The sequence below is a fragment of the Chelonia mydas genome, chromosome 4, assembly GCF_015237465.2.
Source record: "Chelonia mydas isolate rCheMyd1 chromosome 4, rCheMyd1.pri.v2, whole genome shotgun sequence".
Classification (NCBI taxonomy): Eukaryota; Metazoa; Chordata; order Testudines; family Cheloniidae; genus Chelonia; species Chelonia mydas.
Window position 1 is genome coordinate 100452960 of NC_057852.1, and position 25141 is coordinate 100478100.

The 25141-nt window shown below is 39.2% G+C and overlaps 1 long non-coding RNA gene across 1 annotated transcript in view; it reads right to left on the minus strand.

The window, feature by feature from the left end:
- The window catches only part of LOC122465542, a 46520-nt gene extending 33576 nt beyond the window's left edge, over positions 1-12944 (minus strand). Inside the window, exons 1-2 of the long non-coding RNA XR_006290469.1 lie at positions 12877-12944; positions 10392-10447 (exon numbers count right to left, since the gene is read on the minus strand). This is a non-coding gene — a long non-coding RNA (uncharacterized LOC122465542). The remainder of the gene's footprint in view (positions 1-10391; positions 10448-12876) is intronic.
- Between the last annotated feature and the right edge of the window lie 12197 nt (positions 12945-25141).

The window sequence follows — 25141 nt, forward strand, 5'->3', positions numbered from 1 at the left end:
CATGTGAAGCATCTCCTGCAATGGCAGTTGCTTGAGCATGAATGCTTTCAGGGTCCTGCTGGAGTCCAATAATTGGTAAATCACATGTGCATGGATGTGGCAGGAAGCAGTATAAGGACACAACAAGAAGACAACTCTAGTTACATTCATTTCTTTAGGGGGAAGAAGTGACAGATAGACATTTCCTGCAGTATCCCTTGAAAAACTTGTTGACATAAGTTTATATATGTTTGGGGTCCACTGTAACAGATGAATGATTTGTGTATTACTGTGGGATGGGATTGTATGTAACCTCATGGAGGGGGAGAGGTGATGTGAACCCTGGGAAATGTTATGAATGTCAAAGGACTGTTTTGAACAATGTGCCAGATAAGAATGGAATTTTGGGATAAAGGGAGTCAAGCTGGGGAATCTCTAGGGCAGGGGTCTCAAACATGCGGCCCACGGAGTTATTTCCTGTTGCCCGCCATAGCTCTCCTCACCCCCCGCCCCCCACCTCTGCCTCCCCGAGCACGCTGCATCCCCGATCCTCCACCTACGTCCCAGTGCTTCCTGCCTCCAAACAGCTGTTTGGTGGCACTTAGGACTTTCCAGGAGGGATGGTGGAGAAGTGAGAATGCGGTGCACTCAGGGGCGGAGGCAGAGAAGAGGCATAGCCAGGGTGGGGATTTGGGGAAGGGGTTGGAAGGGGGTTGGGGAAGGGGTGGGAAGAAGCCGGACAGGGGCGGGGCCTCATGGAAGAGGTGGAGTGGGGGCTGGGACAGGGGAAGGGTGGGAGACTTTTGTATCTTTGTATGAAAAGGTGTCAGTTATGTGGCCCTCAGGCCAATGCACTAGTCCTCATGTGGTCCTCGTGGTGATTTGAGTTTGAGATCCCTGCTCTAGGGGGAGGCAAATACAAATTCCCCCTCCCCTCCAGTTATGCAAAACAAACAAACAAACCACAGCCTCTTGAAGCTACTCCCTGAGGAGAAGGCCTTTGTCTGCTGAATACCCATTCCTGGAGACTGGACATCAAAGGCCAGAGCTGTATAAAGAAACAGATGAACTGCCCAGCTGGTTGTCTTTGTTCTGAGCTAAAGCTATTATGAACTTGTAACCACAGGGGAAAAAAAACCTTGATGGGGTTTGAAGGACTGATTCCTACCAGAGCCTGAAGTTGGAGACCTCTGATGAACTTGTGTTTGTAAGTTCTTTAATTGTTTTTAATATGTTTTTTCTGTAATGCTTTCACCTTAAGAATAAATGTGTTTGCTCATAAAGGGCATCAAGAGATGTGAGTCTCTATCCAAATGAGGTGATGGCTGAGGAGTCAGGAGCCTAGAGTGGTACCCTCAAGGTACCACAGAGGGGGAATACTGGTGCCGTTGCCCTGAACTGTGACACTATGCATCTGAGAGCCAGGCCAATGGAGTGAGAAACCCTGTTTGGGTTTGGTCCTCTTCTAAAACTATTAGGTTCCCAAATTTCTTAAAACTCAATGGAATGCTGCTATGGCTTTCTCCTCAGAGACACATTATAGAAGAGAAGCTCTATGAGGGCTCCCTGCACCATTCAAAGCAGCAAGTAAGGCTGCTGCAGGCAGAGGAGAAGCCATGGCCATGTTCTTCTTCCCTAGACCAAATCTAGGAAAATGAGGATTTGCGTATACGTACACAAATATAGTATCCTTTATTTTAGCACCACAGATAGGACTGTGAACAAAAACAGCTAACAATTCCCCTTAATACTAAATATTTATTTAAAAAATGCTACCCACTGCAGAAGATTTACTGAAGATTCACCTCTCCATTAATGTTTGTTTAGACTCAAAATATTGCTGAAAATGGACATCTACAATAAAATGTAGAACTGATTAATTTTAGCTGAGGCCAAGTTGTAACACTTCCTTTAAAAATGTATTATGAGAATCCAAAGATAAGGTACATAGAAATTTCAAAAGGCATAAAATCTGACACAATGTGAAATTTCACATGGAAAGGCCAGCTAGTAATCTGGAATTTATGCTCCATTCTAAACCCTTTCAGAGTGAAATTTTAACAGTGGAGTGCGAACCAGTACCCCATAACACATAGGAAGGAAAAAACAAAAAACTCTTGGTTTAGCTTTGTTATTTCCACACACATTTTCTTTCTTTGTCTAATCCTCTTCGCCCTTCATTATTGTGTGCTATATAATGTAGATACCAGTGGTAATAGCAAAACCTCCAATTCCTTTCAGGAAGCGAGGAGATAAACTTGTTTGGGAAAATAGGACTCCCTTCCCCCAGAAGAGGATACAATTTCCTTGTCGCTATACAACTCTACTACTTAGCCAACAAAGAGAATAACTATGTGTCTGTAAGAGACAGAGATAAATCATCATCATTTTAGACATGGTGAGAACACCTGCATACACCATCCTAAAACTATTTTTTTAATTGTTGAGCATTCACATAACAAAAGAAGCAATTACCCAATTAAACTAAAAAAGACTGATGAGAGAAATGATCAGTTACATAAAAATGCAGCTTTTGTATAATTTCACATCACATTTTGCCTTCCAAAAATATAAAACTTATTTAAATTAAATAAAAATATGCAGTACATAGGAAGAACAAAATGAAAATCTCCAATCATATTTACTATGCTAATGAGATATCCTACATATAACAATAACTTGGTAAGATGTCAAGTAGAGAAGTACTAAACAGTTGTTGAAATTTATTAGAATTTTACAAGAGAGAGGCAGGGTAGATGAGATAACACATTTTATGGGAGCAACTCAGAGCTTTTCCTCAGAATCTTGTTCCTTCCATCACCAGAAATTGGCCCAATAAAAGATATTATCTCACCTATCTTGTCTCTCTCTTATCCTGGGACAAGATATGGCTACAACACTTCAAATAAACTTCAAATTAGGAAGTTGAGTTGTAGAAGAGAGGAGACAAGAAAAAAAAAAGTTAAATAGAAAATCATCTCATCCCAGTGTGAATATTAGTCTGCATTTTTTTTTTTTTTTTTAAATTTCATAGATTCCAAGGGCAAAAGGGAACATTATGTTCATCTAGTCTCACCTCCAGTATAACACAGGCTATAGAACTTTCCCAAAATAATCCCAAGAGCAGATCTTTTAGAAAAAGAAATCCAATCTTGATTTTAAAATATTCAGTGATGGAGAATCCTCTGCCACCCTTGATAAGTTGTTCCAAATTTAAGTATGCTCACTTAAAAAATTACACCTTATTTCCAGACTGAATTTGTTTAGCTTCAGCTTCCAGCCATTGGATCTTGTTACACTTTTCTCTGTTAGACTGAAGACTATTATCAAACATTTGTTCCTCATGTAGACACTTGCAGACTGTAAATCAAGTCACCCCTTCACCTTCTCTTTGTTAAGTTAAATAGGCTGAGGTCTTTGACTCGATCAGTAGAAAGCATATTTTCTAATCCTTTAATCATTCTTGTGGCTCTTCTCTGAACTCTCTTCAATTTATTAGCATCCTGCTTGAATTGTGGGCACCAGAACTAGATGTAGACTTCCAGCAGTGGTCACACCAGTGTCAAATACAGAGGTAAAATAATCTCTCTAGTTCTACTTGAGATTCTCCTGTTTATACATCTCAGGGTCACATTAGGTCTTCTGGCTACAGCAATGCACCAGGAACTTATGTTCAGCTGATTATCCACCACAACCCCCAAATCTTTTTCAGAGTCACTGCTGCACAGGAAAGGGTACCCTCTCCTATAAGTATGGACTGCATTCTTTGTTCCTAGATGTATACATTTACATTTAGCCATCTTAAAAAACACATTGTTTCCTTGGATACAGTTTACCAAGTGATCCAGATCGCTCTGTATCAGTGACCCGTGTTCTTCATTATTTACCACTCTTATACAGTTCCAACTTTAAATGAATTTATCACATTCACCAAAATCAAATTGCTCACATAGGACCAGATCATGCCCATTCAGGGGTCTAACCATATGGCTCTCATTTCAAAATCTGGGCCAGATTGTGTACTTCTAGTTTGCTGAGAATGCATTCAACTGCAATGTTGGAAACTCATTTTTTCAAAGCTAATGCTGCATCTGTTCCTTGATTTTTCTGCCCTTTAAGTTTTCCCATACATAATGTTTTTGTGAACTGGGAACGGACTGTACTTGTAAATTCATTTCTATTTTTACATTAATTGATTAGGATTATTCAAAGACATAGAATGGAGTGAAAACCACGCATAAACAGCTAAATTTAAAATGAATTTTGTTCAATATTCGGTCACTACTGCCTGTAGGGAGAGGATGAAAAAATGAAGGCTGTTTCTTTTAAAAATCTGGACTTCACAATATGCCTATTTCCATTTGTTGATACTGAAATGTGAAAGAGTCCATTTTAGAGAATTAAATAATTAAGTTATCCTCTTAACAAAGAAAGCAAACTTCCTCGCATAGGTCTCCTAAGAGAGAAAAAATGGTTAGGGGCAAATAAGCAAACCAACTAAACGAAACCATTTCAGCCACATAAAGATGTAGCCTTTCTACTGGGCAGCACCATAGGAAAAGGTTAGTCAGGTAAAAAGTCAGACATAGCAAGACAAAATTAGGGTGAGGGTGGGCTTCCCTAATGGGGATCATAAATTCACATATGGGGGCTCTGACTGTTCAAGTGATGGGGTATATACACAACCACATACACTTCAACATCAGTGCAGTATTCCAGATTTTCAGTCAAGTTCAGTCCTGTTGAAACACTAATGATCATATTCATGTCACAATTTCACATTGATTCTTTGCCATGACTCTCAGTGTGGGTGGATGTACAACAGACTACAATGTTGAGAAACCTAGTGCCTTGTTTATGTAGTGGCTGCATGGGTCAGGGAAAAAACCCTGTTACTTTGAGAGACAGAGACAGAGACAGAGAAAGAGAGACTAGGCAAGGATTTTTCCCAAACGTTTCCAACTTTGTTTCAAATTATTTGTCGTATGTTATTTCCACCAACAAAACCAAACGGGCCCAGTGCATTCTAGCATGTAGTTGAAGTGCTCTACATTTATCACATCTGATGTCATGGTGGTGAGCATAAGCTGAGTTCTGGGACAAAGATGCACATGCCCCTGTTAACATTCTGATATGAATGAGTTATGCCACCTACTGATGTGGTGTAAACATCATCCCACCAATAAAACATACAGGGGTGAGATTAGACTGATAAACCTCATGCCAGCACAAAAAGGGTTAAAGAGAGCCTATGGGCCCAGCTACCCTCACCCTGCTATACTTTCAGCCAATGCCAAGCCTTGAGGGGGAATAAAATGAGACAACCTGGCTCAGTTCAGGAGCTAGTCCTTTCCTACATGAGAGGGCCATCACTAGGAGCCTGGTAGTAGGGATAGCCACCAGGGAAAAAAACACTGGATCAAGGAATAGCCAGCAGTGAGAACTGTGTGATTTAACTAGAGAGACATTGTGGGTTTAGATACCTCCAAACTTATGTCCACTCTGCCCAGAGGGCCCTGAGGCTGGAGCAGGATACCACAAAAGGTCCACAAAGGGGGCACTACTTGATTCAAGCTACTACAGACTTCTTTGGACTATAGGGCCCATATCCAGACTGAAGAAACAGAGGTAGGAAGTAGAGGTAACAGGTCTCAGATGGGAGGGTCCTGCTGGTGTTGCTTTACACAGGACAGAGATCTGGGACTCAGAAGAGAGGGAGGGATTGGGTACCCTTACCACACCTCCTTAAGGACTGAGGCACCTGCTGTCTGAGAACCATATCACAAGTTTTTTTTTCTTTCCACTACTAATTGGAATGAACCAGGGGATAACATTTTTATTCTCAGTGCAGGGCAAACAAAAAGGCTTAATCTATCACTAATGGAAGATTTCAAATCTGGATAATTTGTCTGTGGAAAGCAAGTAACTCAATTAAGACTTTGCTAACAATCAGAAAAGGAGTACTTGTGGCACCTTAGAGACTAACCAATTTATTTGAGCATGAGCTTTCGTGAGCTACAGCTCACTTCATCGGAGCTGTAGCTCACGAAAGCTCATGCTCAAATAAATTGGTTAGTCTCTAAGGTGCCACAAGTACTCCTTTTCTTTTTGTGAATACAGACTAACACGGCTGTTACTCTGAAACCTGCTAACAATCAGTAACTTAAACCAGTTTTTTTTCTTTTCTTTTTTTTTTAAAATGAACAGAGTAGAGAATGCTCTATTCCATCTTCTGAGAAGTATAGTGAATTTCAGGTCCTACAAACAGCTATATACCAGTATAGGACATTTGTATTTCTTGTATTGCTGTACCTCTGAGGTTCCTGTCAATCCCCATGGACTATATGTCATTGAGATGATTGTATCATAGGGCATGTCTACACTGCCTCTGAGGGCAAGCCTCCCAGCCCGGGTCCAAGTTCTGGGGTAACTTTCAGGAGCTCAGCGAAGTGAAATCCTATACAAATAACATGGGAGTTCCTAACCTGAATTATTTCAGTTACTAAGTGGCATGTGACATGCAGAGCTTGAAAACGAGATACATGTTAATAACTTTGTCCACTCTACCATCTTCTAATTCACACAAGCATTCATAATGCTCCCTTGTCACTCAGATTTCATGCACAGATGCTGTAACTTAGATGCCTCTAACATATGTGCAGTAGATACAGTTTTAAATGGTATAAATCTTTGAATTGCAAGTGTTACAGTTTTAAGCACCCAGCCCTGAAAACACTAATGCCTCTGAGCAACACTATTCACACACATATTTCACGGACTTCAAAGGGACACCAACATGTCATATATAGCTTGGTGAGAACAGCAAAATACTCCACAGCAGCAGAACAGATAAAGAAAAGCAACTGAGGACATCACATTATTTTCCGATCTAATCCTGCAGCTGGCAAAGCTATTGCTTGCACAAAAACACAGAAATTGACTCTGCTTAGAAAAAATATTTACCCAAAAATCTGCATTTTTAAAAATGGCTAAGTGTTCCCTATGCAACATTAGTTTCCAAAAGATGTCACCAGGAAACTACTACAAGACAAATTAGATTCTTATATGGAAGTCTGCAGAGGCATTCAAATCCCACTAATATAACTATGGGGAGGAAAGAAATTCAGTTTTCCATCCCACCTCTCAGCTTTCCCAGTTATTGGATCTCATCTTGTACTTTGTTTTATGTTGCAGAAATATCAAGGATTATTTTCTATAGATAGCATGCTTTATTTTTAAAAAAATCAATTGTCCCTATTTGTAATTGCATTGATTTTTTTCTAAATGGATGAAATAAAGTATTCACAGGAGAAAGCCTAATGGCTGGTTGTACATCATTGTCCTACCCTGTAAATTAAGCTACTCTATCCTTTCCATCAGTAATAATCACAGTAAGTGGGCCTTTTTCTGGTATAGATCAAGAGTAACTCAATGAAGCCAGTGGAGTTTACCAATATTTGAGTACAGAAGCAGGTGTAATATATGGCTCCCATGTTATAATGTGACTATAACTTCGGCGGGGAGAGGGAGGGAGGAAGAGGGGGAATCAGAGTAATATTTGTAAACATTCTAAAGCAAATTGTGAGATTTTCCCACAGGTTCAATTGTAAATTGCAGAAACAGGATTGAGCATACCATGAAACAGAGTAGGTCTAATAGCAAACTCAAGTTCTGTTCAGATCTTCTTTTGGGATACAAATTTCACCAGTATAAATCATGAGTAATTCCTTTGAAGATTCCTTTGGCACCTCCAGAGTCCCATTGGAGCTCCATGCAGCTACATGGCTGTGCCCACAAAGAGCTCCTTGCAGGGTTAAGGCCTTACACTGTAGTTGAACTGAATCTGAGCTGAAAGGCAGGCATTAAAGAATCTAGTTTTTGCTTCAGATGACCTCTGCAGGTGGGTAAACTCTCGTTATTGACTAAAACTTTTAATCTGAATTTCAGTCTCATTACTTCAGCGAACATTGGGGTAGTTTAAAATGCATACTAGTATAGTGCGAATATTGTCTCTAACCTGACTACATACTCATTTGCCAAGTTATGGCTTTGTCATTTCATTGGTATGAAATTTAGCATTTTTATCACTTTTCTTACTCCCTGTAGATTAATACACTGACACAGAGCAATCAAGTTCTAAATCATTTGTCTACATGCCCCCATAGTTCGGATTACAAGAATGAAAGTTCCAATGTGCACTGGTGTGCTGCATAGTAACTCCCCCATGTGGACACTGCAGGTGTGAACTAAAAGTACCTAATTCATATTAATTTAGTCCTGTTTAAAGAGGACTAAGTTAATGTGAACAAGGAGTCTTTTAGTTTGCAACAGCAGCATCCACACAGGGCATTTACAGCACTGCATGCTAGTGTTGACTGCAGTTCACACCCCAGCAATCTGAACTGCAGGGCCATGTAGGCCTATGGTTCTCAAAGCCGGTCCACCGCTTGTTCAGGGAAAGCCCCTGCCGGGCCTGACCAGTTTGTTCACCTGCTGCATCCTCACGTTCAGCTGATTGCGGCTCCCACTGGCCGCGGTTCGCTGCTCCAGGCCAATAGGAGCTGCTGGAAGCAGCGCGGGCCAAGGGATGTGCTGGCCACCCTTCCTGCTGCCCCCATTGGCCTGGAGCAGTGAACCGCGGCCAGTGGGAGCCGTGATTGGCAGAACCTGTGGATGCGTCAGGTAAACAAACCAGTCTGGCCCGGCAGGGGCTTTCCCTGAACAAGCGGCGGACCGGCTTTGAGAACCACTGATATAGATGACTCTTTAAGTTAGACACACAAACTAATATTCTCCTTCACATACAGATCTACCACTATCATCAACAGGCACTGAATGCAACAGTTGAATCTGCCTAAGTACAGATAGATGAATGGGAGATCTGCATTTGGGAAATGGTAGAATGACATTATCAATAATAATGCAAAAATGTTCAATACATTTTTCAGTTCTGTATTTGGGGAGGAAAAGGAGATGATGTCATATGATAACACTCTTCATTCCACTACTATGTCAGGAGGATATTAAACAGCAGCCACTAAAGTCAGACATTTTTACATCAGCAGGTCTAGAAAACTTGCATCCAAGAGTCTTAAAAGAGATGTCTGAGGAGCTCACTGGACTGTTAATGCTGATTTTCAGTAAGCTGGAATTTCCCCAGTGAAAATCAAAAGACTGGAAGAAAGCTAATGCTGTGCCAATTTTTAAAAGTGTAAATTGGATGATTCGGTTATTTATAGGCCTGTCAGTCTCACACTGGCCAAGGCAACATAATGGAAAAGCTGTCAGGATGCTGGTATGGAACCCAGGCCTGCCAGCTCCTTAGATAGCCACCTTCACCGCTATTCCATAGCAATCCGCTGAACCAGCACCCCTAACCAACAGCCTTAGTGCTAAAGGCCTACAGCACCTTGGGCCCTGATTGAATGGACAGGCTGCCCTCTTATTGGGGGTTTGGATTATATAAAAGCCCCAACAGGAAGAAGAAGCTATCTGAGTAATAGACCAGTGCCTGTTGGGTGCTGCTTAGACTTCCTTAGCCTCCCCATGTAACTAATATGACCCATTGGATTGTATCTTCTGACCACTGACACCTGTGAGAAATTCAACCATTGACCTGGACTTCCTCTGATACCAATTGACCTGCCAGCTATCTGACCACTCATGTGCACGTAACTACTGCCCGGGACTGCCCCTAACCTGCCTCAGCCCTTAGGTATTACAGTGGCTGATGAGAGACTCCATTAATAAAGAATTAGATGAGGAGAATATAATTAATGCCAATCACCATGGGTTTATGTAAAATAGATCCTATCAAATTAACTTGATTCTTTTTATGAGATCACAAGCATGGTTGATAATGGTAATAGTGTTGTTATAGACTTTGAATCTGTACAGAATTTGACTTGTTACCTATGTGACATTTTGTTTAGAAAAGTAGAATATAAAAGTAACATGGCAGATATTAAATGGATTAAAAACTGGCTAACTGATAGGTCTCAAATGTAGATGTAAACAGGAAGTCATCAGCAAATGAGTCTGTTTGCAATGGGGTCTTGAATATTTAAGCCTATGATATTTAACATTTTTATTAATGAGCTGGAAGAAAACATCAAATAATCACCAATAAAGCTTGCTGATGACACAAAAATTGGGCGACTGGTAAGTAATGAAGTGATACAGAGCAATATTGATTGCTTGGTAAAATGAGTGCAGGCAAACAATACACATTTTAAGAATGTAGGCCATACTTGCACGATAAGGGACTCTGTCATGGGCAGCAGTGATAATGATTTGGGGGCTATCGTGGATAATCATCTGAACATAAACTCCCGCCCTGTGGGCAAAAGGACTAATGTGACCCTGGGATGCATAAACAGGGGAATCTGGAGTAGGAGTAGAGGTTATTTTACCTGTGTATTTGGCAGTAGGGCAACTGCTGCTGGAAGACTCTGTCCCGTTCTGGTGCCTACAATTCAAGAAGGATATTAATTAATTTGAGAGGGTTCAGAGAAGAACCACAAGAATGATTAAAGGATTAGAAAACATAGCTTCTAGTGATAGTTAAAGAGCCCAATCTATTTAGCTTAAGAGCAGATTAAGGGGTGACAGTCCATAAGTATTTACAAGGAGATAACTATTTGATTATGGGCTGTTCAATCTAGCAGAAAAAGGTGTAATATAACCCACTGGCTGGAAGTTGAAGCTGAACAAATTCAGAGGGAAACTAGGTGTAAATTTTGAACAGTGAGCATAATTAACCATTGGAATAAATTTATCAAGGGTGGTGATGGAGTCTCCAACATTGAATATTTTTAAATCAAGATTGGATGTTTTTCTTAAAGATTGCTCTAAGAATTATTTTGGGGAAGGTCCATGTCCTGTGTTATACAAGAGGTCACACTAGATGATCACAATGTCCCTTTCTGGTCCTGAAATCTATTCATCTTGGAGAAGAGCAGAAATGAAAGTTTAGTACATCTATGGGGATCCAAGAGGAGAATTTTGCTTTCAGCAGTTGAATTTATTTTCTCAAGTTCTAGGAAACTTTTATCCCTTCCCCTTAATTTTGCACTGTATTTAGTCTCCACTCTCTTCTGACAATTAACATTAGAATTTTTTTATATTACAGGAGTCTAAATAGCTCCAGTTTTTATAATAAAGACAGAAGAGTGATTTGTTCTGGACACTGCACAGAGACAGACAAGACCCGAGGAAATGTGGTTTAACTGGGGTGCACGTTTATTAAGTAGCACACCTGGGAACTATCTAGCAATAACTCATCGAGAGCAGGTAGTCCTTCCTTTGTAAACTATACCATCTGGGAAAGGACTTCAGCCAGCCAGAACCATTACTACACATACCACATTGCTCTGGTCCCAAAACCATTGCTGGGACCCCACTTCCTTTCCCTCATATGAGAATTAATGGGGGATGGAGAAAGAAGGGATTGTCTCTTCATTGTACCAGACATTAAGAGACCCAACCACATTCTCCACCTTCTTTAAGAAATTCCTTCTCCTAATCCAATTCCATTTTTTCAGGTAACCAAACCCCCTATTGATAGATTATCTGTATTGGGCACTTACCAAGTTACACCCACAATTTTTACAATGTAACCTACCCAGCAGGTCCCTGGGATGCTGAGAGGAAGATAAAAACAACAACAACTTGCTCTGGCCAATCTGGCAGAAGGCAAAACATCCTTCTCAGCCCCCAGAAGGTAACTAGCATGATGCCCACAGCAAGGCACCAAAACTCAGTCCTACTCTGATCCCAAGGAGGAGCTTTTCCTCAGAGTACAGAATGGTTCCCTGGGCTGGGGTTTGGGGATCTTATAAGCCCTCCCTTTGGGTGCACATGAGCCAATAAACTTACAATGCAACCTTCAGTCCATCCAATCAGCCCCCTTCCCTTCCTGAAGCCCACAGAGAAGGGGAAACATTCCAGAGAGGGGGCATGTTTTTTTCTTCCTCTGCTGGCACAGATAAAGTCTCCCTCCTCAGAGGCGGCAGGGCATTCTGCATCACATCTTCAAATAATGAGCAAGTGCAGTGGAGAGATTTCTTCTCAATAAAGCAAACTAAATTCACTTCACCAGTAAAAGGAACAGCCCCAATAACCTGCTCACAGCTATGGTGAAATTGTCCCAGTAGTGTACAAGGAGGAAGAGCAACAGACTCCTTATCTAAAACGGGACTAATTCTGAGTGCATTTTGTATTAGATTCAGGTTTAAAACTGGTCCAAATTCTGCCTTGGTTCTTGAAAACCAAGAAGCTTAACAGGCTTCAGGAGGTGAATGTCACCTAGATTTAGAGCAAGTAAAACGCAAAAGGGCCCCTCCCCATCTCAGACAATTACAAAATTTTCAACCAGCTTTCCTACACTTTCTGATATTAAATCATTTATTTAGATTAAGTCAAAACAAACAAAACAGATTCACACAAACATTCCCGAGAATTCATCTGGAAAAGTTGCAAGTGTCATCACTCCCATTTGTTTTACTTTCTGGAAAAATGCTTGGTTGCCTTGTGGCAAATTCTCAAGACCAACCACATTATGACCTGGTACCTATGTCCTTTTTCCTGCCTCCTTTTTCTTCTAATGGCTACACAGCATGTTTCTTTATGCTTATATCACCAGCATATTTTACCCAAATGCCCTGAAAAGGGTCAGGAGCCAAAGAACACACACAGACTATATGAAATGTAACAAAACATTTGCATCCATAATTCATTCAATTCAAGGTGCATTTGTTTTTCTATACATAAGTCTGTGTGAAAAAGTAATTTAGAGATATACAGTATAAACAATGTAGTGTGTTGATAAGAATAACTGGACAGATAAATTTATTATTCACAGTTCAGAAGCATTACAGAACCACATGAGTTACCTACTTGCTGGTTTTCCTACTCCAGCAGGAAATTCTTTTTAGGTTCATCTGAGAGCTCAGCTGGTGAAAGCTGTATCATTAACTTCTTAATCACATGAGACCTGGTCTTGCAATTCTGACTCAAGCAAAGTTTTCATTTATTTCAATCAACTAATGTAGACTTCAGCACCAGCTTTGTCTGAAGTAAGGCTGCAGGACTTGGGTCAGATTCAAGTATCTATACATAAAAAGTCATCTCTTAAAGAAGTGCTATGTGTTATCATTTTCATTGATTTGAGGCTCCCAAAATAGTCTTTAGTGAATATTTAACCATGTTACATAATTGGTAGTCTCTGTGGTTCAGTTAGTACTTGAGAAGGAATGGATTCTACCATTGCAGTGCACTGAGATGAGGAAGATACACCAGGTAAGCCCCCAGGAAGTGGGGTATCCCCAGTAAAAAGGTATCCACTTTCTTTTAGCAGTGGAAAAAACACCTTCCTCTGCGAGATGGATCCTGTCTGCTGGGAGGGCAAGAGCACAGGAAATTTACCTGGGCCCTTACTGGTAAAAAGGGGGGTTGCTGACTGGAAGAAAAAAAGAAAAGAAAACACATGCTGGAGGGGACAAGAGGGAGTAAGAATGCTGATAGGAAAAAGAGGTTATACCACAAGCTACAAAAAGGTAAATGCAACCTCTGTCAGTGTAGTAAGTGGGAATTGTATGTGTATTTTGTTTGTTTGCTGAATTTTTATTCTAAAATGAGGACACAAATAAGGGAGCAAGAGCAGCAGAGCTTGTGATGAGAGATGAAAAAGCCAAAGTCATCCTCAAACACCTGGGAAGTCTGTCCTTCTAAATCTCAAAGATTATAGGTTGTTTGTCTTGTGATAGGGCAATCCTGGGCAACGTACACTTCACTGGGAGAAGCTGCATTTATTGCAAGTATGTTCATTTCTCTTGACAATTGTCCCAAGACTCTGAAGTGGGGTAATGGGGTGCAACAACTAGCAATACCATGGAGACCTGTAGTGGCAGAATGTTCCTGCACGGAGGGCCAATGATCCCTGATGAACCTTAGCATTTCTTCATAGTCACTCCTCCCCATGGACTTGTTCCACCCCTCTGTGTCTCCTAGTGGGGGAGTAGTGCCTTGGGATCACAGAGCTGGCTGCTTTCTTTTCTGCTTTCTTAGGGTTTCATTTGTGATGTGCTTCACAGTACTCAGACTGGCTAGTGGTGGTTGGTTTGATCTCTCCTTTAATATATTTTTAATAAAGAGAGGCTTTTATAGGAACCTTCCCTGGCTCTCAAATGAGAGTTCAAACTCTCTCAAAAATATTCTAAGGGGAAAAATGATTGCAAGATCATATGAATCTATTCTTGTGACAGTCATTTGAATGAGAAATAGTACTGTTGAATGCCAGCTGTGGTCATACTATCTCTGGAAACTCTTAAGTTGTGGTATATCTCAGGCTGCATTCACAAATGAGATTCAAAGTAGTAGTTACCATTAATGGTGTAGAACTAAATCACATATCACGTTACACAGTTTAGATTAAATGCAAAAAACTCAGGACTATAAATAATTGAGTAAAAACATATGTATATTAAATGAAACGTTCACTTTATATTTTAAAAGCAAATTAAAGTGTTAGCAAACTATTATCCAAGCCAGCCTCCCACTCAGCTCACTGCAGCTGTACCTATGAGTCAGACTATTACAATCCCCTTTAATTAGTTTCTGTATGGATCTCTGATCATATAAATTAAAAGAAGGATGTAGACTGCTGGAATCACTATCCCCAAACAGAAATATTTTAGGAGGAACCAAAAAGGAAGATCAAAAGTGAAAATAAGAATCTTAAGACAATGAAAGCATGTTTGTAAAACTACTTACAGAAACAACTAAAGATAGAAGGCCTAGCACTTGAGAAGTCAGACTCCAGAAATGATCATTCTACAAAATTAATCCAAATCTTGGGCTAGGCTGTTTATCAAAAGTCAGGGTTGTACATAGATACTGCAGTAAGATTCTAAGGGCCCAATCCTGCCAAACTTTACTCACAGGAGTATAGCTTACTCTCAGGAGACAGGATCTACAAGACCAGTTCCCAAGCAAAAAAAAAAAAAACAAGCTGTTTACAGACTATTGTACTTGTAGACTTGGGAATTAGAAAAGAAGTTACTGATACCATGAATTCCTGATGAGTCACTTTCTGTAACTTCTTTCTAAATCTCTCTCTAAACAGAGTCAAAATGACTTCTGCCTACTCCCTTGGTTCAGATAATCAGTAAATCAGACCAAGTACACCTGACCTAAACTATGTGACTGTTCTCTCTCAAAACCACGTTTAAAACACAGCAAGGCACCATGACAAGCTCCGCTTCAGGTTGGTGTGTGTGTGTGTAACAGTTCCTGGCATTGTGAAATCTAAAAGGACAAAGTTGGAGCATTTTCAGTTTCACTACAAATATTCCAGACAGCTCTATTTAGCAGCATTATAAAGTGTTTTCTGAAGCTCTTTTATTTATACTTGTCATAGCCAACAAAACTCTCTCTAGACATAAAAAAAGTAGACTTTGCAATTATTGAATTACAATGACATTTTTAATCTTAAATTCTGCTCTTCAATATTGCATTTGGGCTTCTTCTACAAATTATTTTCTGTTATAACTGTTTTTAAGATAATCTGTTAGTTTCTCCATAAATCTGGATATTTTATGGAGTTGGGCTAAGATATGATCAGCATGATTTTTATGTTTGGAGATTATTAATGATGGAATTATAAATTCTTTAAAATGATTTGCCACTTAGGGTAAAATTTTTAAAAGATCTTTTGTCACATTTTCAAAAGTGCCTCATTGAAAGTCAATTCACAGCCCTGAGTCAGGTGCCCAGGTTCCCTATACAGTGCTTGAGGAGAGCTAAGCACCTAAGAATGGGATTCAAAGAAGCCCGCTAGCTGAGTAGGCAGCTGCCTAAACTAGCCAGTAAGAAATGCCAAGGAAAGGGGATGTGCTTGTTCCCATCCCTCAAAGGGATCTAGATACCCTACTCTGAGACAGAGGGAGGCACTTATCTCTGCTTGGGATTCACAGCCCTGAATCGTCTCCTAGAGTTAAGCACCTAAACTAGGTCAGCCATTCCTCATGAATAATTGAGGAGCAGGAGAAGGTTCCCTCCTTTTCCATCCCTCTTATATGCAGAGTAGAGCTGCTCTGGAATTTTTCTGATGAAAAAATCTTTTAAAAAAAATTCCATTGGGGAAAATCAACCTGGGTGATGTCATTTTGATTTTTCCCAACAGAAACTTTAAACTGACATGAGCCTTCCAGATGGGTAGCTGAAAAATTCAATGTTACAGCTCCTGAAATGGATTTTTTTAAAAAATCTCCTACTGTAAATAAATGTTGTCGTTTGGGCTCTGTGTCCTAGTTTGGGATGACAAACTATTCAAAAATGAGAATTTTTTCATGGGAAGGGATTTCCATTTTCTGACCAGTACTACCCAAAAGCCCATTGGTCAGACCATGCACCGAGGGTGTGGGAGATGCAGGCTCAGGTCTTTACTCTGCCTGATTTACAGCAGAGACGGTTACCCAGCCCTCCTAATTCCCAGGTGAGTGCCCTGACCATTGGGCTGTAGGGTGGGTTTCTCTCAGTCTCTCCTGTTGAAGCTAGTTCACTTTGTATGAAATACTTAAACAGTCATTGAGCCAGGGAGGGAATGACTCTACCCCAATGGCTAGGCACTCACTGGGACATCTCAATTCCAATCCATACTACACTGGACACTTAAGAAATTTATAAAAAGTGAAATAAATTATTTTTAACTTGGTGGCAGCTGGCGGTGCTAAAGTAAACTACTGTTTTGTCTCAAATATCCCCTGTCTAGACAAGAAAAATAAGTTGGTGTGGTTTGATTTTTTTTTTAATGAAATCTGTTGTTCAATAGGTTTTAACTGTGTTTTAAACACAGTTTACCACTAAGTGTAGACTGGGTTTAACATCTGCAAAAATGTTAGCTAATTAAGATGAACTTGTCTGCATGATTTTTAATTAATAACATGGTGCTAAGCTAGTTTAACAACTAGTTTGTTCTAGTAGTAACAACTTGAAAACATATTTGCAAGGCCCACTTGCTGAAGGTCACATCTGAAAAAGAAAACTGAAGTTGGCAAAGAGTACTTTATTTTTTGTATTATATACAGTTATAGAAGAAGGAAGTGCAAGGTGCTTTACTGGAATTGGACTAGTTTTGCAAAGCTGTTCCACATCTCACACTTTACAAAAATGGGGATTTTTCTCCCAGTTTCCATAAAATTCCAAGGATGGCTGATTACATTGGGCCAACTGCAATAGCTCTGCTGTGCTATGAGCATTTCATTTTAAACCAAAATGAGTTAATTCCTACTTTGGAATCATGCATGCAAATCTAACAGAAGTCCTTTGTGAATATTACTAGATCACACACTTTCTTGCTCACTTAGATTTATATCTTCATACAAAGTAAGGAGAACCCCAGAAACACATTTGAACTCACATTTTTCCTCAATAACACATTGATTATAATAAAGACAACTTTTTAAAGTATTTATAAAGAAAAATCACAAATCCAAACTTGTGATTCAGTGTGTATTTGCAGAAGACTGAAAGATGGCAGCTTCAAGGTACATTATAGTTCTGAAGTTACAAAACTTTAAATGAATTCCTCAGTTTTAATTGCAGCAGTTAGTGGTTAAAAATGTGAGTAAAAACTAAACTTTCTCAACATTTGCATTTCTAATTATCCAATGCCCCATTTTTACTAAGGATTACATAGCAACATAATTGTTTTATAATAACTTGTCTGTCATATTTACAGAATTACTTTTTTTACTTTAGCTGATTTACATTAATTTACATAATTTATAGTGGGATCTCTTTTGTTCTTGTTTGCTTTCTTGTTAATTGTTTGAATGTCTAACTCAACATTTGACAAATCCAGCTGATTTATACATCCTTTTTACTAGTCCAGTATTATGATTTATATTTCAGCATATAAATCCTTTTTCTTTCCCAAAATTGATGAAATGTTAGATTAACATGGTTCAAAGAAGAAGAAAGGGAGTAAAGAATCAGTGCACAGTAATAAAAGAAAAAAGGGTCCAATCAAAATATAATCCACCTGATGGGTAGAATACTAGCAAAATGACTTTCTGCACAATTAAAAATGTATGAGGCTTCCAGTTTTAAGAGATTCCTCTAGTCAAAGCTTACAAATGACACTCTGTATGTACCACTTAATAATGAATCTGTGAATAATTTTAATATACAAGTTTAAACCATGAAGATGAACTGGAGTAGAAGTATCGAGCGATACAGAAATTGCTATAGGGTATCCCAAGAAATGAAAAGGGAAGTGGATATCTAGAATTGAAACAAATATTATAACGATCTCCTTCCACATACCCGAAAAAAGTTTCCAAAACCCAAACGTTTTGCCTAACTTGGGGAAATGACTCAAAAGACTCTTTTTAACATGAGCAGTGCCATCAGTGTTCAGTGTGACTGATCACGTGAGAGTTTTTATAGGATCCTGTCCTATGTAAATTATCATTTCATCATGATAATATTATCATGGCTTTTTTTTTGATCCATATAACACAATATTTTACAGTTGTATATTTTAAAAAGGAAAACATTAGAAATAAGAATCTAAGGCTATTTAGCAAAATCTCAGCACACACTTTTTTGTTTTGTTTATCGGACAGGCAACCAGAGCATAGAAATGCCAACACTATATTCTTTTTTAAAATATGCTTATATTTAGTTTGGCCTTGGAATAATTCGTGTCTGATTGTAACAGGTTGGTTAAAACTTGGAAATGTTGGGATTAGAGCTGCTAGGGGAAAAAAAAAACGAGAAGTTGTCCCACATTAAAATGTTAAATTTGTGTTCAGTTCAAGGTGACCGAAACTTTCTCTGTATGTGTGTGTTACTTAAATTATCAAAAATATGGTTATTGAAACTCAGGTTTACCAAAATTGTCCTATAGAGATGTGACAGGAAGTTTACATCCTCAGGGCTGTTGTTCTCTAGATTTAGGCATATGAAATTGCATAGGTTACATTCAGGTCAGGTTTTCTAGCTTTAATTGTGGTTTTCAACATGCAGTGTGGTAAAATAGATTGAGTGAGTCAACAGTTGGTATGTGGATTGTAGGTGGGGTTAGTATTGATTTGTCCCATACTGGACATATAGATGGAGTATCATATTTAGGATTAAGGGGTTGGGAATCTTTGGGCTGTAGGTGGGAAGTAGTTGGAAAAATTGAGACAAATTTAGAATCTCCACTGAACTTTTCCTTTTCAAATTGTAATATTTCTACTCATCTACAGAGGCCTGTATATTCTCAACCTCATGTCTGGAGACTTTTATCGCCCTCCTATTTTTTGTGTTCATGCCATAGATGTCAAAAATAGCGGAATGAATTTTTATATGTGTATATATATTCATATAGTATAGCTTGTAGCATTGACTATTATAGTATCGAGCACCCTTAAGAAGCCAAAGTTCAGCTGTTTGGGTTTAAACTTTCAATGCCAGGTGTCTGCCTCAGGCTGAATTTTTGTGGAAACTTTCAGCCAAAATGGTTCAGCTGTTTCTGAGAACAAGACTTGGTAAAATACATTGTTTTGCCACTTTAAGTCTGCTGTTGACCTTTTATTTGAGAAGCACTAGCATCCCCATGCTTTGGAGCAGGGTCTTGAAATTTGTCAGTGGCCTTTGTGACTGGGATGTGCTTTTTGCCGCTCTTGTGTAAATCTGTCTAAATTTGGCCAAGTTATAAGCCTTTGGAAAAACCTCAGTTTGCACGTGCTCAGTAGAGATGTGCTACTGTTTAGCTAAAATCTGCAAAGTTCTAACCTCAGTGAGCATGCTCCATACTTTCACAGCTTCTAGTGCTGACCAGACTGCACATGAATCATCCCAACAAAACAGCTGAACAGGCTCCTTTCCAAGGCTTCAGCTCCTCACTGCTAGGGGTCAGGGTGGGGCTGGGTACCATGAATGAGAGCAGATACCTTGTCTCTCCTGTGTTTTCAGTGCCCCCCCCTTCCTTTGTTGGCACCCAGGTAACGTGCAGAAGGAATGAAATATTGAGGTTAACTACATGTCATTTAGGCAAACGTGCTATATGCCTGAGTGCACCGTTTGGGGTGAGTCAAAAAGTGAGAAGACAGATGGCTAACCATACTCTCAGCCTGCTTGGAGCCACTTTAGAGAAGAACTATGGAGGAGAAGCATCACTGTGCAAATGAGTTGAGAAATGCTATCGCTGGCTATATTCGCTATTTGACACTTTGAAAAACCAAGTGCAGAAGCTCACACAAAACAAATGGTTTAATTCACAGCAGCAAAAGCTTTCTGGCAGGTTTGTTATGTACATAAACTAAAATATTGTAGTCAGGGCACAGAGGGTTGGAGACTGGAAATGAGGAAAGCCTGAAAGTGAATCTATTACTGGTCATAATAATCATGAAATTGTTTGTTTAAATGATTCTTTTAATCTAGACTAAGGCATTTAAAAATATTAAAAATACAAACCTGTAATACAGGTGTCACTGGGTATAGGGTTTTTGTGTGTGTGTGTTTGACAGGCTATTGTACTGGACATACACAAAACTCACAGCCGTGTGCATCCAGCTGCTGCTACTTATTTTATTTACAATCATTTTAATGTCAATTCTTTTGTTACAGGTGACTTAAGTTAGAGGGGGAAAATATATTAAGATTTTTCTGGGTAGACATGGCTTGGATTTTTTAAAGTAGAATAAAATCTTTAAGAAAGAAAATCTGTTCAGGTTGCTTTTCTGCATCATAAGAAAGACAAAAGAGGGAAGAAATATTTTTTTGTAAGTCACCTTGAAAGAAATGGTAAAAATGTCCATTGAAGCACCTTACCATTTAAAAAATAAGGTATGTATTGGGAGAGATTTCCATGAGTAATAAAATAGGCCTTGGTAATGTTACTGGATACTAAACTAATGTTGACATTTTTTTTGTTCATTGTTGTTGATATCTCCCATAAATATGACATCGACTTGTGACCAAGAGGCTTTGAGAGGATTGAGTTATGCTGGCTTGAGCACTGAGCAAAAGGCACAGCTCCTTCTCTGCTCTTGTGAAGTAAGTGAGAGGTGCAGTTTACTCCCTCTTTGTGCCTGGTAAGCTACTCTAGCCAGTGAGTGGGTGGAGCCAAGACTCCACTCACTCTCCACTTTTTTGAGCTCGCCCTCTGCTCATCGGAGGCATCATAGGAGAGCACGGACTATGCTGCGCCTCAGATCCAAGGTGTGTGGAGGATTTACCTGGACCAGCACAGAGGGGAGAGGGCTTATTACCACTTATTGCTCTGCTTGACCAATTAAGACAAAGGGACAATCTAGCCCACCATGGTTTCTGTGTGGCTGACATCACAAAGTTTATTTTTATAACTTTTGAAGCATGTAGTTCTTTTACTGGAAAGTGGCTTGAAATGAAAGAAATTAGGCTGAGAGCTTGTCTATGCCCTCAATTAAATGAACACCCCAAAGGACAGCTGTATTTACACAACATACGAAAGGCACAGACACTATATGACAAAGAAATATGCAGCAGAAACAAGTAAATTAAAAAATGCAAACTGTGCTAATTAAAGTAAATACAGAGGAAATAAACAGTCACGTTTTTTTTCCAAAACATACAGATGCTTGTGTTTTATTAACCTGAATTTTACAGTAATTATTTAATCCTCAAATTTCCAGATCTGGATTTTTCTAGAGTGTTCTAATCCTAAGGGTGCTCTAGGAAAGTCAGGGAATACAGATCTCCAGTAGACCGTATTGTGTTGTGATTAATGTAGCTATCCTAAACTCATACCAGTTAAACCATTATATAATGCTATGTCCGCAAAAGAGTATTAAACCTGTGTAGGTATAATAAAAACATCCAAAGTTACACATTTTTATCCTGTTTTGTGTAAGCGATATAAACCCTCATACTTCAGGGGATATGTCAACCTCTCACTGCCTGAGGCTAAGAATAAAATTCCCATGTAACTAGCTGTCTATTCAGACTTTATTATGTCTTTCATTGAAGCATCTGGTATAGTTTGGTATTGGAAACTGGAGAAAATGGACTACTGTTCTGATTGGGTATGGCAATTGCTATATTCTGGAAGTTTACATACTACAGAGAAAAATTCAGTCTATATGTACAGTTAGAGGCGAGGAATGGAGCAGATCTGTGTTTTGGATAAAACTTTGCACTCCATTATCTGTTTTCTCTCATATTCAATTCTGTTGGTATCCAAAATTAGGCTATTTTTGACCTGTGTCTCTTTAACAAGCATAATAATACAAGTTTGATAGCTAGATGCACCCTTCTTTACAAACTTAAAATGCTTATTTTATGTCACAATTAAAGTTGTTAATTGGTTGCAGCTTTAATTGTTAGGTTTAAAATTTCATTTCAGTTGGGTTGCTCGTGTTGGCTAAGCTGCACTCACAAGGACTCAGCTCGGCCTGCTGTCCTCCTCTTCTTAGGTGAGTAACTGCACTAGACTGATTCAGGGTTTAAAAAGAGGTTTTGTGTCATTGTTTATTAAAATAAAAGCTTTGATCCTATAACCCAGCGCTAACTGGTTTAGAAGAATTATTATTTTAACACCTTTTGTAAGCTCGGAGGAAGCTCTGTGAAATGTATAATGTGCAGTCAAATTAACATGAAAGCTCAGTTTGGCACTCTATAGAATGTGTCCTGTCAATATAATTTGAGCTACAGTAAACTGCATGACCTCCTTTAATCTACTCAAATGTATCCCCATGATAAATCTAGCAAAGTCATTTTAGTTTGTAGCTGAGTCTGATGTTTCCTTGGTTAGGTCAAGCCCATGTGTCTTTAATAAAGCAACTGAGAGCTTATCTACCTTGTCTCTGCAGTGTGTTTATGCTGCATCAAACGTAACTGTGCTGTGACAGTGAGATTTCCGTGGGGAGACAGATGCACTCAGCAGAAGTACCGTAGTGAGCTGTGTGCCAGTGAAGTAATAAGAGGAGGTCTAGGTAGGAAGCTTCTTAAACATGGGGTGTTTTTGGTACTGTGGTAATTCCTGATACAAAATAAAGAACGTTAAGCCAAACAGCCATATTGCTATGGTTCAGGTGAATAACATAGCACACTTGTGAGCACTATCACACTAACAATGTAACTGTTCATGGTGTGTTATTACAGTCACTGCACGCACAGGATATTTACTATTCCAGCGATTTTTTGAGTGGGTGTTTTTTGTTTTTTAACGAGTTCTGGTTTATACGAATGTATCAAGTCTACACCTTTAAGGCTGAAGTAACAGATACATTCATAATGAGAGAGAGAGGTGGAATAGTCATGATGTTATTTAGTATAAAAATTCTATTGACACAAAAGTGGAATAGAAGTTATAACTGTTTTGTTGGGGTGTGAGGCTGGGAAAGAAGGAATCATGATTATGAAAAGGGCCAGTTTATGGCCATTTGAATCCCAGTGGACAGGACACAGGGTTGGGACTCAAAAGACGTGGCTTCTACTGCTGGTCTTCTTGGTGACCTTGTTGCCTTTCTGCTGTACCTCAGTTTCTGTAAAATGGGGATACTGATTTCCTTTGTGAAGTGCTTTTAAGATCTTATGGATGAAAATTAAGTATAATTATGTGGCCCCCTCATCATGTATCCAAGTGCCTGAAGAACTGGAATGAATCCTTCCAACAACCCTGTGAGGTATGAAAGCATCCCTGTTTTATAAATGGGAAACTGGGGCACAGAAAGGTTAAGTACATTATCCTGGATCACACAGGAAGTCTGTGTGACAGCAAAAATCAGAACCCGGATAGATTTAATCTCAGCCCAGTTCTTTAAACACATCCTTCCTATGCTAATCCTTATATGGTGCCTAAGAGAATCCTCTTTCCTTTCACTCTTGTGAATTGCTGTTCATTCTTGCAGTCCCAATGATTTCTTGCTAAGGGAGAATGAATCAAAATGAAAGGAGAACCTTTACATAAATACACACAAAAATATATTATTACCATTATTAATAATCTGATTCATGTAGGTAGCAATACTAATGCTACAGTATATATTTTGCATTTTGCCCTCTTCATGATTCAAATAAATCATAAGCTGAGAGCCCTGGAAAAATGTGGGAAATATTACTCTTTCATGAGAAATACGTTCTATGTGGTAGTGGATACTGTGGTTCCATAAGAGCCTTAAATTTAGAGAACAGGTGATCAGATATAAATAAGAACATGCTTTGAACTGTCAGGACCTGCCTTATTGTTCTTGCTGCATTTTTGTCTATTAACTTTTGACCAGTAATATGCGGAAAGGAATAAGAGTATGGCTTACTGAGTAGCAAAGGTTCAAGTCTGACCCCAGAACATGTGGCCCTACCTACTTCCATAATGTATTAAGAGGAGCATTGTATTAGCTGAGATCCTGCTGAGATATTAAAGAGAAATCCCTTCTTCTTATAACTCCAGAAGGAGAGCATCAATGCTTTCTCAAATATACTTTCTCTCCATGAAACAAATTCCAGAACACAAGGGTGTGCCTGAGCTATTGCTGCTGAACTGTTTTACTTTCATTCATGTTTGCTGCAGCCTTGGTTTGCAGGGAGTACTTCATCATGCCTATTTTAAACTTCATATATTTATGAAAAACCTTTGAATGGGTGGGAGGAATAGATGACAAAATTGAAAGTTGTGTATTAGGATAGTGGAACAAACAGTAATTGGACTCTGTGTGTATACAAGTTCAGTTCCTGGCTCTGCCACAGACTTCTTGCATAACCTTCTTGCATGCATAGGCATGTCACTTAAACTCACTGTGCCTCAATTTCCCCATATGTAAAGTGGGGATGATAATACTTTGTCCTCACACTACATCAGTATGAGGTACAAAACTCATTAATCTTTGAGTTGCTCATGTTCTACAGAGATGGGGTCTCTACGAGTAGCTAGATAGTCTTGATTCCAGAATTTATAAAAGCCCACTGTTGTTTGCATTGTTGTTGTTGCTGTGTTGGTCCCAGGATATTAGAAAGACAAGGTGGTAATATTATTTTTTAATTAACCAACCTCTGTTGGTATTTGATGAGAGGTAAGCTCAAGAGCTTAAGAGCTGAAGGGGAGCTCTGTGCAAGCTTTAAAGCATGTCTCTCACCAACAGAAGATGGTCCAATAAAAGATATTACCTCACCCACCTGTTTCTCTAAAAGTCCA